At 43.4% G+C, this 16,265-nt stretch overlaps 1 protein-coding gene across 1 annotated transcript in view; it reads left to right on the top strand.

The window, feature by feature from the left end:
- Positions 1-4,471: 4,471 nt before the first annotated feature.
- The window catches only part of LOC124803239, a 366,808-nt gene continuing 355,014 nt past the window's right edge, over positions 4,472-16,265 (top strand). The window contains exon 1 of the mRNA XM_047264420.1: positions 4,472-4,536. The gene's annotated coding sequence lies outside the window, so the exon portion shown is untranslated. The remainder of the gene's footprint in view (positions 4,537-16,265) is intronic.

The raw sequence follows: 16,265 nt of genomic DNA, 5'->3' as shown, positions 1-16,265 counted from the left end.
TCCCTACTCTGAATGAATCTCTCGCTCCAGCAAGGTAGAGGTCTTTTCTGGGGTTTCTTCTTCTTAGACGAGAGGTACTAGCGCAAAAAAGTAGCAGAGGCCTGCTTGAAAAGCAGTGCCTGGAGAGCTTATTTGGTACTGCATTGCCTGCAAGAGATTGCAAGATCCATTCCCGAACCGAAACATTGGTTGAAACCTATCAGGAAGTTTTAAAACAAGGCACACTCCGCTGCCGAGTGAAACATTCAATATTGTAGCCACGCTGATGCCAATCTATTAGCGTCTGGGAAGAGTTTTAAATTCAGGACGGTGAAACTAGTCAATGTGAAATTTCTGTGGTCAGTCCTGTCTGTGTGTGGTAACGTGTGAGCTGCCTTCCAGCCATAAAAATCTGTTATGTCGTGCCTGTCTGGTTACAATGCTGACAGCTGGCAGAGTTCCTCAGAAGTAGCTATGGAGTATAGTCTCACATGGTGTGACTGGATTCGAGATTTCCTGTCAGAAATATCACAGTTCATACAAACTGACAGGAAGTCATGTACTGAAACAAAAGTGATACCTGGCGCTCCCAACAGAAGCATTGTAGGTCGTCTCCTGTTCTTAGTCTATGTAAACTATTTAAAGACGACCTGAGCAGCCCCTTTTGATTGTTTCCAGATGATGCTGTCGTTTACCACCTACTAAAATCTTCAGAAAATGAAGACCCACTGCAAATGATTTAGAAAAGATATCTTCATGGAGTGAGAAGTGTTTATTGGCCCTAAATAATAAAAAGTGTGAGGTCCCCCACAAGAGTAAGGGAGAATAAGGTTTCTCGAAATGTAAAACACTGTTCAGAGATACAACATGGGCGTCTACTTAAGAACAAATATTCCAGTACAATTTAACAATGTTCCAATCGAGACGATATGGCACAGTCTGTCTGTTACATTACTACACTACTCCACATCAGTAATCAAGAAGTGAAATTGAATTAACAAGAAGTATTACGAAAAAGAAGTTAACAACATTTTGAACTAGATGCTACTGCCAACTAGCAAATTTACTTTTTCAATACAGGGAACATTATTTAGACATTAAATAAACTCTGTTCATTACACATATTGTTGTGGTTGGCAGGAGAGCCAACACCGTGTTACTAGAGGCGGCCGAAAGGCACACGTTTTAGCTCACGCAGGCTGGCGTGAGGTCTGGAACAGGACAAGGAAATTAGAATTTAGAAAAACGGACGTAGCTGGTGGAATACTTAACTTTAATCCATTAATAATGAACATCGCTCTTGACTGTACATGATTCACAGTATCAATAGTAACTGGTAATGGCGCCTTGCTAGCCCGTAGCAAATGACGTAGCTGAAGGCTATGCTAACTATCGTCTCGGCAAATGAGAGCGTATTTTGTCAGTGAACCATCGCTAGCAAAGTCGGTTGTACAACTGGGCGAGTGCTAGGAAGTCTCTCTAGACCTGCCGTGTGGCGGCGCTCGGTCTGCTATCACTGATAGTGGCGACACGCGGGTCCGACGTATACTAACGGACCGCGGCCGATTTAAAGGCTACCACCTAGCAAGTGTGGTGTCTGCCGGTGACACCACACGTATCGAGTGTTCCATGGTAGACAACTTCCATCTGTTTGAAGGTAGAAGATGGTGCACAACCAACGAAGTATGGCTTACACAGTCCACACGTACTGTAAACTAGCTTTAAAAATATAGCCTGCATAGTTTTACTCACCATAAAACACTAACTGAAGAATTAACAATATACTCGAAAAATGGCTCTGAGCACTATGGGAGTTAACTACTGTGGTCATCAGTCCCCTAGAACTTAGAACTACTTAAACCTAACTAACCTAAGGACATCACACACATCCATGCCCGAGGCAGGATTCGAACCTGCGACCGTAGCAGTCGCGCGGTTCCGGACTGAGCGCCTAGAACCGCTAGACCACCGCGGCCGGCTATACTCGAAACGGATTTACTATGTTATACACCGCACTTCATTATGTAGAGAACTCGTAATATTTGCAACTGCAGAGAACAACACAACCTCATGTCTCAGAACAAGAAAAATGGCGGCAAATGGCTGAAACTGGTTTGCACTTTCTGGTGTACATTTCTTCAAGTGATTCTCAAATCAGTCAAGACCGAAACACCGACCAGTAAACATCATGTGTTCCTAGGTACACTATCCTCCACGTACAACTCTCTCCCCTACTAAAAAGGAAATTTTTAAAATTCGATTACGCGACAGATCACAGAAATTTAAAGATTGTTGATTCAGCTCTTACGTATGGATTACAATTACGAATAACTTAAACTGCAACCATCAGGTGGAACATTTTGTGTGTTAGGCAAACCAAAGACTGCATTTAATTGGTAAAAACTTTGAAGGTGGAATATAAGCACTGTAGGAATTGTCTATACGCTAAGATTGCCCGTCCTATACACGCTACGAAATCCATAACAGGTAGGATTGAGGAAGGACAACGACAAAGTTCGAAGACGGATAGCTCGTTTTGTGTTATCGCGAAACAGGAGAGAGGACTGTCACAAATACGATAACGGAGTTGGGAAAGATTTAGTATTCATTTTTCCCTTGTGCTGCTCGAGAGTGGATAGGAGAGCATTAAGTGGGTTTCCTGAACCTGTGCCAAACGATTACGGAGACTGGTCCGTGAATACCAGGGGAAACCTTGGAAAAAAAAAAGTCAGTTTTCTAATCAGTGTAACTGAAAGAATAAGATTTGTAAGCCCATATAATGCCTACCATCTTTTGAGACATTTTAGGAACATTTTTATGCATTAACCATGGCTTTAGCTCTCACATTTTTTTAATTGTATTTCTTTGTTGCAAGTGACATTAATGCTAATTATTTTTTACATCATAAGTACACATCACTCAAAATACAAACAAAGTAGAAGGTTCATTTTTTCCCTGTGAGTTCTTACCACTATTATCTTTAAAGCAGGCTATTGAAAAGATGATACTCTCGTAAATTGTGGTACAAATAATTTTAAGTATGATTATCAAAAATTTTGGAAATGAATTCAGGGTTTTTCTTCAAAAAAGCATTTTATTTTCAAAGTTAAGTCACAAGAGTACTCTAGTAGTAGTTAAGCATGTTTTAAGACAGTATACAAAATTTCAACTCTATATCTTTAATAGATTTTAGCCAAAGTGTACCAGAACATGAAATAATTTAACTTAAAGTTGAAATTTGCTTTTTCTACTAAACTTGTACGGCGTTAATGCATCCCCGGTCCATATTCATCTTGTTGCTTGTGTTCGTCTTCCTCCCTTCTGTTTTCTACAGTTCTTCTTATTCTTGCTTCTTTGGTGTCTTCCAACAATGATTTTTCAGCTTTGAAGAGTCTCTTTGGACAAATGGCTGTTAGAGCTCTGTGCATATTTAAACCACCAGGCACTCCCATCAGTTCCATAACATTAAGCCTCGACACTGCACCGTCATTGAAACACAGAACAGCATCTAGCACACCTATTATCGAAGTATTTAGTCCTACTAGAACAGTTTTTGGCATCCATACCATACACAATTGTTGAAACTTTCTATTGAATTTTGAATCCTGCCATGTAAACATTTCTCTAATAATCTTGTGTCACCAAGATCCCTGTATATAGGCTTTATAACTTCCATTATAGCAAGTGGCAAAGAATGTTTACGGGTGTAGGTCTCACCCTGAGTAACAGCTCTCTGGTAGCCACACCTTGAATCACTCCCAGGTGGGCTGAGTGCATGACATGGGTTTGTCAAAGAAGGTAGCCCATACTGCCTTTTTCATTACCCCAAGGTCATTTTTCTTTTGTCTTATGGCCTGTCCACAGTAATACAATAAGAAACTCACGCACACAATTACTTCGCTATAAACAAAATATTCGCGCCAAGACAACAGCAAACAATGATTAAACTCTGTACAAACAAAAGCTAAACAACCGTAAAGCTTTCGCAGGTTAGCCAACTTACGGGACTAAAAAGTCAAAAACGAAACAAATGAGCAAAACTTTATTTTTAACAGAGCTGACTGTGTGCCATGGGGACGTCGTGGTGCGTGCAGCGACTTTTAAATTCCTCTAATTTTGGTACTTTCTGTGGTCCACGTTTCTAGAAGTAAACTTTTTCTCGTTCAGAAAACTACAGAGAATTTTTTACGATAAAATTAAAAAAATCGATTTTTTGACAGTTATTCACTTACAAGTCCCCTTAGGTGTGTAATGCAGAGTAGTCCTACGGGCGTATATGTTTTATCTCCGACACGGTTACGGAGGCAGTGTGCTTGTGGTTACGAAGTGAGGTGACGCTGTCCGCAGGTGCGAAGCGAAGACAGAGGCAGGGTGCGAGGGCGAGTATCAGTGGGAGCGCGTGGCCAGCTGCCAGCGCCAGCTGCCACCTGCAGCTACCGCTACGAAGGACGCCTAGCCGACGCCGCCGACCCCGCCGTCGCCGTCGCCAGGCGTCTCGACGCCCCGCCCCTGAGGGGAGGAGACAGCAGCACACCCGGGCCCGTGCTCTGCCCCTAGGTAAGGACAATTCATGCAACGAGTCTATCTAGCTGCCTGCCCACTCACCAGCTGTGAGCCGCTTATCGGCCAGCACCTTTGCTCTAGTATCCTGGCAGGGGTTTACCGCTTTACTAACATCAATACGATCTTTAAGGGACCCTCACACACTCAATTTTTATTGTGCAATAATTCTCACCGTCTGAGATCGGTACTGACGATTTGTGCACTACACTGACGTGGCAAAGTCATGCGATAGGAATATGCGCACAATCAGGTGGCGGTAGTATCGCGCACACGAGGTATAAAGGGCAGTGCATTGGTGGAGCTGTCATTTGTACTCAGGTGATTCACGTGAAAATGTTTTCGAAGTGATTACGGCCACATGACGATCATTAATAGACTTTGAATGCGCAATGGTTGTTGGAGCTAGACGCATGGGACTTTCCATTTCTGAAATCGTTCGGGAATTCATTATTCCGAGATCCACAGTGTCAAGAGTACCGAGAACACCAAATTAAATTACAAATGATCAGGAAGTAGACTGGAAGATGAATGTCAAACCACCATGCAGTACTTTGAAAAATGAATTTCGTGATTGATCAGGAAATGTCAGGTAGTACCAGTTCTTAGACGTGACAAATATCAGGTCAGCAAGTTCATTTTTCTTGCTACACTTGTCACAGCACAGACGTAAGATCATGTAAGCTTTAAATCAGTAATCACTGAATAATTGTGTTATTTCGTTTGCCACAGTTGTTTCAGAACATCGCAGATGTACACGATAAATTACACAGTTCACTTGTTTAATTTGTAATTATCTGTTGCGGTTTATGAATTTATAGTGGTGTACTAAAATGTTCAGTGGAAGCTTTCCAAGCTTATTCCGCCCGTTAAACATTATTTCTGGTTGTATTTAGCAAGGCAAAGGAACACGATCAGAATACATGCAAAAGCCACATCGTCGAGCAATGACGTGTTCATTACGAAGGCAGATTTCTCATTAACCCTTTCCGGATAAAAATATTTCGGAATATTATTGCCCCGTTGTTGGTCTCACACTTCTGTGCAATGTATTACCACAACGATATTGCGTCAATAATATTGAGTGTGCGAGGGCAGCTTTACATCACCATGACGTCTTCAAGTGCAGGGATCTACAATCCTAACAGTAGTGTAATTTGGACCAATGTATCACAGCTGGACAAACTAAGGTAAGTGCAATGCTGGATGTCGACGCAAAAAACGTCATCAGTGGGCAAAAAAGGGTATCATTTAAGCAGACACTATCTACTCAAGCAAACTAAAGCTATCAGATGACTGTCAACGACCAGTAAGTACGCATTTCTCAGTCGTAATTAGGCTGGAACTGAAGAGAGATTCCTTGGTTTTGAAAAGCAATCACACGGAATTATTAGAAAATCCAGAAGCCTTGTCTTAGCTCAGGGATTACATCAGTGCGAAGTGAGTCTAGTGTGTGGAGTTAATCTACTTCTGCATGACTACTCAACAATTCACAATTAAGATGGTCAGGAGTCCTCGGTGAGTAGTCATCCTGCAGGCCACGATCGCGGAGGACGCAGAGGGATAAAGTGACAGTTCTCTAGCGACAGTCATGACATCACGGAAAAGTGTCTTTATGGAGAAGCTGTCTATGCCTATCTAGTAACATAGTCAAGAGGCCTGCGGACTGAATAGGTGAGTATTTCACAGAGTAATACTGCGTGATCTAACAGAAGTCCAGAATCTGTACGTAGAACGAGGGACATCACTTGTTGTCTCTTACACGAGTAGCAGAGACTTGACAGAAGTGGGAGAAAGGTGAGCTGCCTTTCGTCTCTACATTATACACTACCGGCCATTAAAATTGCTGCACCACCAAGATGGCGTGCTACAGACGCGAAATTTAACCGACAGGAAGAAGATGGCTGTGATATATAAACGATTAGCTTCTCAGATTCTCATACACAAACAGCAGTTGACCGGCGTTACTTGGTGAAACGCTGTTGTGATGTAAGGAGGAGAAATGCGTACCATCACGTTTCCGACTTTGATAAAGGTCGGATTGTAGCCTATCGCGATTGCGGTTTATCGTATCGCGACATTGCTGCTCGCGTTGGTCGAGATCCAATGACTGTTAGCAGAATATGGAATCGGTGGGTTCAGGAGAATAATTCGGAACGCCGTGCTGGATCCCAACGGCCTCGTATCACTAGCAGTCGAGATGACAGGCATCTTATCCGCATTGCTGTAACGGATCGTGCAGCCACGTCTCGATCCCTGAGTCAACAGATGGGAACGTTTGCAAGAAAACGACCATCTGCACGAACAGTTCAACGACGTTTGCAGCAACATGGACTTCAGCTCGGAGACCATGGCTGCGGTTACCCTTGACGCTGCATCACAGGCAGGACCGCCTGCGATGGTGTACTCAACGACGAACCTGGTGCACGAAAGGCAAAACGTCATTTTTCGGATGAATCCAGGTTCTGTTTACAGCATCACGATGGTCGCATCCATGTTTGGTGACATCGCGGTGAACGCACATTGGAAGCGTGTATTCGTCATCGCCATACTGGCGTATCACCCGGCATGATATGGGGTGCCATTGGTTACACGTCTGTCACCTCTTGTTCGCACTAACGGCACTTTGAACAGTGGAAGTTACATTTCAGATGTGTTACGACCCGTGGCTCTACCCTTCATTCGACCCCTGCGAAACCCTACATTTGAGCAGGATAATGAACGACCACATGTTGCAGGTCCTGTACGGGCCTTTCTGGATACAGAACATGTTCGACTGCTGCCCTGGCCAGCTCATTCTCCAGATCTCTCAGCAACTGAAAACGTCTGGTCAATGGTGGCCGAGCAACTGGCTCGTCACAATACGATAGTCACTACTCTTGATGAACTATGCTATCGTGTTGAAGCTGCATGGGCAGCTGTACCTGTACACGCCTTCGAAGCTCTGTTTGTCTCAATGCCCAGGCGTATCAAGGCCGTTATTACGGCCAGAGATGGTTGTTCTGGGTACTGGTTTCTCAGGATCTATGCACCCAAATTGCGTGAAAATGTAATCACACGTCAGTTCTAGTATAATATATTTGTCCAATGAATACCCGTTTATCATCTGCATTTCTTCTTGGTGTAGCAATTTTAATGGTCAGTAGTGTAATTAGGTAAGAAGCTTGCTAACTATACGACACCTCTTCTGATAACGAAAAATGTTGAAGAGTATGTCTATGCTGCTGCCGCTCTGTTGGTAACTGGATGCTCGCTACCGGCACATCGCACCTCACTGCTCGGAGCCTGGAGTCATTGCATTTACGTTGCAACCTCGCTGCTGGCCGCTACTAGTCAATCTGCAGAGTTACACACAGCTAACTCGAACAAAGCATTGCTGGAGTGACCAGGGAGCAGCCAATCACGGCTCAAGTTTCAGTACATCCGGCGAGGATCGGGGTGAGTAGCGATGGTGCTGGTGAAATGGGTCGGTAAGTGTGTTCCATCTGGAGTTGCACACCAGATCTGTGCCACGTGCACGTCGTGCGCCACGGCACTTGCCGCGTCGCTCCAGTGTGCGCCCTGCCTGAGTCTTCTCCCTCTCACGCAGCAGACATGGCAACCCTTTCACTGTCGCTCTAATTCTGTCCGCAACTAATGGGGATGCGAGTAGTGCGGCTGAGAAAGATAACAAAAGATGAGAAGAAAAGATGTCTACAACTCTTATGGGGAAGCGTATTTTCTACGCCACAGAACATTTTATCCCTTCTGTACACATGTGCAGAGCATTTCGTCGTATGATACTCTGTCAAGCCAAGCCAGAAGCTCCAGTGTATCTATTGCCCTACGTTCCTGTCAGGTTCACCATAAACAACTATCGAGGAATCTCTCTCTTTCAAAGCCCTGTAAAATTTTCTCAGTGTCTCCTCCAAACCACACTGGAACAACTTTAGCACAAAACAGATAAATACCAAACCACTTTTTTCCTTGATCGACAACGATCAGAACATATTTTCAACCTAAAATCACAGTAAAATATAAAACAGTCATATATAGCCCGATAATTTTCTCTTGCGATGATTTCAAAAATTCGGTAGTCAATCTCTCTTCTACTACCTCGAAGAACAAGGACTTGTTCTGAAAATTCTGAACATAATTAAACATACACGTATCAACACACGTTCTAAAGTGGAATTCACTGGCGAAATATCTCATCCCTTCCTAATCAAGACCGGTAACTGACATTAGGATAGCCTGTCTTCAATCAAAGACATCGGGGAATGGAGAAAACAATTAAAAATTCAGAACTACTGGAAACCTATTCACCTAGAACAATAGACAAATGATATCAAAATCGTATGCCCAGCCTTTGTAGGAGAATTGGCCATATTAGCAAATGAGATTACTGTAGTGAAACAAAAAGAAACCCTGGAAGGAGAGTTTAACAGAGCTGGCTTGTAAATTTCCTTCCGAGAAACTAAACTCATGTGCTCACAAGTTACCATTTAAAAATTTTGTACAATATATGATCAAATCGATAGAGTTTTGTACTCCCCAAATACCTAGACGAAATTCTCCTTCTTAAGGAGATATGACGTCATAGACATTGTGATGTGTGAAAAACTGGCTTTTCCTTGAAATGCGGTGGAAAGTACCCAGTCTTTAATCTACTGTTTAATAACGAGAGCACTTAGCGACTTTCAACATATTTTATGGGTAACTTCAGATCTTTCTGAACTTTCTCATTTACATGCTTTTAAGTCAAATATTTAACATATTTACTCATTTACACAGTAATCGGACGAATGAAACTGTTCTATACATGCCAGTTCGATTCTTTAAAGAGTCGTGGGTCTACTGGGTATTTTGAAGTATTTGTGATGACGTTGTGTTCAGTCAATAGCCTACAATGGTGGCTATGACGTTCCTAAAAATTTATGGGCTATTCAACACCTCCTCATTAGTTACGTGATCTACCCACCTTATCTTCAGCATTCTTCTGTAGCACCACATTTCGAAAGCTTCTATTCTCTTCTTGTCCAAACTAGTTATCGCCCATGTTTCACTTCCATACATGGCTACACTCCATACAAATATTTTCAGAAACGACTTCCTGACACTTAAATCTATACTCGACGTTAACAAATTTCTCTTCTTCAGAAACGATATCCTTGCCATTGCCAGTCTACATTTTATATCCTCTCTACTTCGACCATCATCAGTTATTTTACTCCCTAAATAGCAAAACTCCTTCACTACTTTAAGTGTCTCATTCCCTAATCTAATTCCCTCAGCATCGCCCGATTTAATTTGACTACATTCCATTATTCTCGTTTTGCTTTTGTTGATGTTCATCTTATATCCACCTTTCAAGACACTGTCCATTCCATTCAACTGCTCTTCCAAGTCCTTTGCTGTCTCTGACAGAATTACAATGTCATCGGCGAACCTCAAAGTTTTTACTTCTTCTCCATGAATTTTAATACTTACTCCGAATTTTTCTTTTGTTTCCTTTACTGCTTGCTCAATATACAGATTGAATAACATCGGGGAGAGGCTACAACCCTGTCTCACTCCTTTCCCAACCACTGCTTCCCTTTCATGCCCCTCGACTCTTATAACTGCCATCTGATTTCTGTACAAATTGTAAATAGCCTTTCGCTCCCTGTATTTTACCCCTGCCACCTTCAGAATTTGAAAGAGAGTATTCCAGTTAACATTGTCAAAAGCTTTCTCTAAGTCTACAAATGCTAGAAACGTAGGTTTGCCTTTTCTTAATCTTTCTTCTAAGAGAAGTCGTAAGGTTAGTATTGCCTCACGTGTTCCACCATTTCTACGGAATCCAAACTGATCTTCCCCGAGGTCCGCTTCTACCAGTTTTTCCATTCGTCTGTAAATAATTCGCGTTAGTATTTTGCAGCTGTGACTTATTAAACTGATAGTTCGGTAATTTTCACATCTGTCAACACCTGCTTTCTTTGGGATTGGAATTATTATATTCTTCTTGAAGTCTGAGGGTATTCCGCCTGTCTCATACATCTTGCTCACCAGATTTTAGAGTTTTGTCATGACTGGCTCTCCCGAGGCCGCCAGTAATTCTAATGGAATGTTGTCTACTCCGGGGGCCTTGTTTCGACTCAGGTCTTTCAGTGCTCTGTCAAACTCTTCACGCAGTATCTTATCTCCCATTTCGTCTTCATCTACATCCTCTTCCATTTCCATAATATTGTCCTCAAGCACATCGCCCTTGTATAAACCCTCTATATACTCCTTCCACCTTTCTGCCTTCCCTTCTTTGCTTAGAACAGGGTTGCCATCTGAGTTCTTGATATTCATACAAGTGGTTCTCTTCTCTCCAAAGGTCTCTTTAATTTTCCTGTAGGCAGTATCTATCCTACCCGTAGTGAGACAAGCCTCTACATCCTTACATTTGTCCTCTAGCCATCCCTGCTTAGCCATTTTGCACTTCCTGTCGATCTCATTTTTGAGACGTTTGTATTCCTTTTTGCCTGCTTCATTTACTGCATTTTTATATTTTCTCCTATCATCAATTAAATTTCTTCTGTTACCCAAGGATTTCTATTAGCCCTCGCCTTTTTACCTACTTGATCGTCTGCTGCCTTCACTACTTCATCCCTCAGAGCTACCCATTCTTCTTCTACTGTATTTATTTCCCCCGTTCCTGTCAATTGTTCCCTTATGCTCTCCCTGAAACTCTGTACAACCTCTGGTTCTTTCAGTTTATCCAGGTCCCATGTCCTTAAATTCCCGCTTTTTTGCAGTTTCTTCAGTTTCAATCTGCAGTTCATAACCAATAGATTGTGGTCAGAATCCACATCTGCCCCCGGAAAAGTCTTACAATTTAAAACCTGGTTCCTAAATCTCTGTCTTACCATTATATAATCTATCTGATACCTTTTAGTGTCTCCTGGATTCTTCCAGGTATACAACCTTCTTTTATGATTCTTGAACCAAGTGTTAGCTATGATTAAGTCATGCTCTGTTCAAAATTCTACAAGGCGGCTTCCTCTTTCATTTCTTCCCCCCAATCCATATTCACCTACTATGTTTCCTTCTCTCCCTTTTCCTACTGACGAATTCCAGTCACCCATGACTATTAAATTTTCGTCTCCCTTCACTACCTGAATAATTTCTTTTATCTCGTCATACATTTCATCTATTTCTTCATCATCTGCAGAGCTAGTTGGCATATAAACTTGTACTACTGTAGTAGGCATGGGCTTTGTGTCTATCTTGGCCACAATAATGCGTTCACTATGCTGTTTGTAATAGCTAACCCGCATTCCTATTTTTTTATTCATTATTAAACCTACTCCTGCATTACCCCTATTTGATTTTGTATTTATAACCCTGTAATCACCTGACCAAAAGTCTTGTTCCTCCTGCCACCGAACTTCACTAATTCCCGCTATATCTAACTTCAACCTATCCATTTCCCTTTTTAAATTTTCTAACCTACCTGCCCGATTAAGGGATCTGACATTCCAAGCTCCGCTCCGTTGAACGCCAGTTTTCTTTCTCCTGATAACGACATCCTCTTGAGTAGTCCCCGCCACGAGATCCGAATGGGGGACTATTTTACCTCCGGAATATTTTACCCAAGTGGACGCCATCATCATTTAATCATAGAGTAAAGCTGCATGTCCTCGGGAGAAATTACGGCTGTAGTTTCCCCTTGCTTTCAGCCGTTCGCAGTACCAGCACAGCAAGGCCGTTTTGGTTAATGTTACAAGGCCAGATCAGTCAATCATCCAGACTGTTGCCCCTGCAACTACTGAAAGGCTGCTGCCCCTCTTCAGGAACCACATGTTTGTCTGGCCTCTCAACAGATACCCCTCCGTTGTGGTTGCACCTACGGTACGGCCATCTGTATCGCTGAGGCACGCAAGCCTCCCCACCAACGGCAAGGTCCATGGTTCATGGGGGGGGGGGGGGGTGGAACTCGATCTACATGTCGACAAATTCAGTATTTCCTTTTTTCCCATTGGTATGAGAATATGACGATGGTGCAGAAGGGAGTAATATCTTGATCTCGTATTGAAAAGAACAGGACCTACACAAGGAAACGTTGGAGTAAGGATAAGGGAGGTAGGACGTTCTGAGCATCGTAGGATGTGGTTATTAACAAAATACGTTGTACTACAGAGATGATTGTAGGTAAGTAGGTTGGTGGCAGGAAACAGAAACGAGCAAACTTTACTTTGTCAGGTAATGGTGCAAATAGGAAAGGATGGAAATAATCAGCGCTAATGCGAAGGATTTCGTTGATTGAGAGAAGTCGCCTAAAGTTGCGTAGGAGGGCATGGACTCTGTGGAGAGGTAGCGTTGGCGGTATGCGCAAGTACAGACGCGGAAGTTTTTCAGATTTGTACATCAGACAGGGAACAAAGGGGTTGTTGGAGCCGGGTTTGCAATTGGAGAATGTTCGCCGTGGGTGAGGAAGGGTAGGAAATTATTGAAATGGTAAAGGATTTACGTGAGGATACAAGGACGCAGAATGCAAGGAGGAGTGCGTGATGGCGCTCAAGGATTTGAGTGGTATCTTGCCTTTATAAAAGACAACAAAAATATTACTTATTTACTGTCACTGGGTTTGTAACACGATAATTGTATCTGGCTTACCGTGCATCGCCTTTGTTCGTACTTACGGCAAAGTATCGATGTACGAAGAGGTAAGACGGCTCTTTTACTATATTCTACGAGGCATTAACAAGTCTCCCCAATCGACAACGATAAAAATAAAGTACGCTACGTTAGAATGCAGAAATATGTTCTGCGTATACAACTCATAACTCTGAAGACGTCGACAGAACTGCGTGTCCATATATTTGACCTTGAAGAGCGGTTGCTACGGCTGGCGGCTGTAAATAACTCGGCTCTTGCGCAGAGCAGTAACGCGCTGTTTTCCCGTTAAGGAATCAAAGAACCTTTGTGAATCACAGGACGCGAACGGCAGCATATGAGCGTAAAAACGTCGCTAACGCCTCTTGCCGTTTCTCATTAACTGTGGAAGCACCGCTTCCTCGCTAATGGGCATTGGACAGCAGACAAACACAATAAATATACAGTAATATAAAAAGAAAGCGTTTGATATGTCTTGTGGGCCGGGTAAAATTCGGCACAGAAACTTACATACACACCGTGGTAACTGTCTGCTTACATAACAAAAACACTGTGCCCTGAGGTTAGTGAGGACGTTGCTCGGAACTTTGAGCACGTTTGATGTCTTCCGATTATATCTGTAGTAGAGCCGTGGCAAGGCTGACGGGAAAAAGTTAATGCGGTATTTGGTGTAGGATGGTTGTAAAAATAAAAAAAGATCGGAGTGTTCTAGTGAATAGATGAACTGCCTGACATCCATTGATCCTTCTAAGATTTGTGACGCTTGAAAATGCATTTTAACCATCTACAAATAAGTCAGCTAGACCCACATGCAGAGCTATCACCCTATTAAAACGAAAATATGTGACATTAAAATCGTAATATACAAGCGGTAGTCAAATGAAAACGTGACAGATGGAAAAAAATAAGCAAACTATTTATTATTCCAAGAGTAATCGCCATAAGTGCTAATACATTTATCACATCATGAGACAAGAAAGTCAATGTCTTCATGGAAGAATGTTTGCGGTTCCCTACAGAATCATAATAGTATCCAGAGGCATGCACGTCAACGTCCAAAGCAAATCGACAGGCACGAAGGTCTTTCTTCGACGCACAAAAAATATTGAAGCCGCTTGGGGAGAGATCTGGACTGTATGAAGGATGTGTAAGGGCTTCCCAGCGAAACTTCCGCGGCATTGATGAAACAAACTTGCCAACATGAGGACCCGCCGTCATGATTCTTTTATAACGGACCAGGCCGTGAAGTACAGATACGATGCACCCCCGAGGATATAACGGACAAAATCTACAATGTTCGTAGAAACAAAAATATTTCTTCATAGCTACAGTATGTATTAAAACAGTTACTTGCCTTCTGATATTCCACCATGAGTGCTTCATAAATAGTTTCCCACATTTCTGGCATAATTTTCATCAATGTGGTTGGTTGGTTTAAAAAGTGGGGCGGGGAAAGGGACCGAACTGCGGGGTCATCAGTCCCTTGTTCCCAGTAGTACAATTACCCAAGGGAAAGAAGAAAACAAAGAAGACGTACGGCACAATAACAGGAGAAAGGAAGAACCAGAAGAACGACAGAAGAACAATAAACACTAAAAGGGACAAAATAGGACAAGAAAACGACAGAGGGACACAAGAGACAGGGAGAAGGGATTCAAAACAAGAAAGATTACCATGGCTGGCTGACCATGAGAATAAAAAAGGAGAAGCCAGCCACTCTGCGACACATTAAAACCTCCACCCTAAAAGCCCTAGGGTGGAGGACACAGAGGGACAAAGGACATGCGCTAAAACTCAGATCAAATGATAAAATCCACCCTCACGAGTAAAACGTAAAACTAAAGCTGCTGTTGAGGCATTAACGCCCAACACCGAAGGTAGGGTGGTGGGAAAGTTAAAAGTCCGCCGCAGAGCGGCTAAAAGTGGGCAGTCCAGCAAGAGGTGGACGACTGTCATTTGGGAGCCACAGCGACACTGAGGTGGACCCTCGCGACGGAGGAGGTAACCATGTGTGAGCCACGTGTAGCCAATACAGAGCCGACAAAGGACAACTGATTCCCTGCGAGAAGCCCGCAGGGACAACTTCCACACATTCACAGTCTCCTTAATGACACGCAGTTTGTTGTGCATACTGTTATGCCACTCCATCGCCCAAAGCCAAAAAAACCTTGCGGCATAAGACAGAACGCAGACAATTTCAGAGATGTCCATCTCCAGGAGCGGTTTCCGCGTATCCTGTTTGGTCAGCCTGTCAGTAAGATCATTGCCCGGGATTCCGACGTGTCTTGGGGTCCACACAAACATCACTGAACGACTGCACTGTTTCAGGGCAGAGATGGACTCCTGGATGTTTGCTACCAGAGGATGGCGAGGGTAGCACTGGTCGATAGCCTGTATGCTGCTCAGGGAGTCAGAACAGAGAAGAAACGACTCACTAGAACAGGGGCGGATATACTGAAGTGCACGAGATATGGCCAGAAGCTCTACAGTGAATACACTGCAACCAGTGGGCAAGAAATGCTGTTCAATATGGCCTCTGTGGACACAGGCGAAGCCAACATTACTATCAGCCATCAAGCCGTCGGTGTAAACAACTTCAGAGCCCTGGAATACGTCAAGAATCGAGATGAAGTGACAGCAGAGAGCAGTGGGGTTAACGGAGTCGTTACAGCCATGCAAAAGGTCCACACGAAGCTTCAGCTGAGGTGTACACCACGGAGGTGTATGTGAATGGACCTCGAGGAGTGGTGGTAAAGGGAAGGACTCCAGTTCAGAAAGAAGGGATCGCATGGGACCCGCAATTGTGAGACCTGACCTGGGCCACTGATGCGGGAGATGAACTACCACGGGTGGGAAAATGAGACGGTAATTCGGATGCTCAGGAGAACTACGAATGAGTGCAATATAACTAGCGAGCAGTTGTGCACGTTGGATCCGCAATGGAGGGACTCCTGCCTCCACCAGGACACTGGTCACCGGACTGGTTCTAAAAGCTCCCGTTGCTAAGCGAACGCCACAGTGGTGCACTGGGTCGAGCGAACACAACGCTGAGGACCGCCAAACCGTAAACAAGACTCCCATTGTCATGGCGGGATTAAACAAGG

The sequence above is a fragment of the Schistocerca piceifrons genome, chromosome 6 (assembly GCF_021461385.2).
Source record: "Schistocerca piceifrons isolate TAMUIC-IGC-003096 chromosome 6, iqSchPice1.1, whole genome shotgun sequence".
Classification (NCBI taxonomy): Eukaryota; Metazoa; Arthropoda; class Insecta; order Orthoptera; family Acrididae; genus Schistocerca; species Schistocerca piceifrons.
Note: the sequence above shows the minus strand (reverse complement) of the source record. Positions and strands in the feature narration are given on the sequence as shown.